Below are 1,300 nucleotides of genomic sequence, written 5' to 3' on the forward strand. Positions count from 1 at the left end.
ATTCCCCATCCAAGGCTACTGCCACTGTTGCTGCTGGTCGTGGTGCTGCTGCCAGCTGCCGCGTCCACCACCGAAACCACCACTGTTTCGGTTGCTGCTGCCCCTATTGCCACCGCATCTGCCACGGTTCTTTCCACCATTGTTGCTGGGTTTTAATGCCTTTTACCACTGTTATTCTGACGGTTTGGGTGGTTATTTCCAGAAGAGGGATTATCGTCGTAATCCCGAGCAATCATGGCATTAGCGGATCTCGTGGCAAGCTGTTTGGTAGAGCCTGTTTCTTCGAGAATGAGCATGGAACGGGCTTGATATAAGAGAGGAAGGGGATTACTTTGACGGATAAGTGTACCCACCCCCTTATAGGCATCAGTGAGTCCGGCTACCATTTGAAGGACGAGGCGGTTGTTGGAGACTAGAGCACCGACGTTTTTGAGTTGATCGGATAGAATCTTGAGTCCTTGACAATACGCGGAAGCATTAGGGAAGTCCTCCATATTAGTGTGAGAAAATTCATGCTCAAGAGTGACGGCTCGAGAATTTTTGTTGTCTTGGAATATGTCACGCAGCCTATTCCAAGCTTCCATGGCCGTGGAGTCGGGTTCAAGGATAGTATGCAATAGGTTAGTAGAGATGGTAGGATAAATCCATTGAAGAACCGTGGCATCAAGAGCCGACCATAACTCTTTTTCAGCATCGGTTTTGGGCACCTTTTTTTTTTCCCGGACTCCGGTGGAATGATATGGTGGAGGACTCTGTGGGATTTGGCGTGGATTTTGAAGAGTTCCACCCATGTCCCATATTGGACGTTTTCCATCTCAAGAGTAATGGAGATGTGATTTTTGATGTTGGAGACAGCCAAAGCTGGGTGGAAGAACGACTTGGTGGAGTGAGATGAGGAGGAATCAGTCATGGTGGCTGATTGGAGGAGAAAGATGATGAGATTGACGCAGAGATGGAGGGAGAGAGAGAAGCAGAATCATGCCCTAGTCTGATACCATGTAAGAAGGTAATAATCTGCCTGCATTAATCTTTGTCAACTTGTGTATATATACAAAGATCCTAGGCTATAATGAAGGTAACTAAATATACACCTAACTATAATGGTAACTAAATATTCTTCTAATATATTTACATCAATAAAAATGGTAACTAAATATTTACATATTCTAACATGCTGGATAAAATAATCTCGCATTTTATCCTCGGATTATTATCTTAGTGCGGAGGAATGCATGGATTTGAGATGCCGAATCCGATCCCTCTGAAAAGTGGAATCCTTTTTGAGCGTCTTGTTTGGAAC

At 44.7% G+C, this 1,300-nt stretch overlaps 1 pseudogene; it reads right to left on the reverse strand.

Moving 5' to 3' along the window:
• Positions 1–152: 152 nt before the first annotated feature.
• On the reverse strand, positions 153–910 carry LOC132628568 (uncharacterized; annotated as a pseudogene).
• Between the last annotated feature and the right edge of the window lie 390 nt (positions 911–1,300).

This window comes from Lycium barbarum, chromosome 2 (assembly GCF_019175385.1).
Source record: "Lycium barbarum isolate Lr01 chromosome 2, ASM1917538v2, whole genome shotgun sequence".
Lineage (NCBI taxonomy): Eukaryota > Viridiplantae > Streptophyta > Magnoliopsida > Solanales > Solanaceae > Lycium > Lycium barbarum.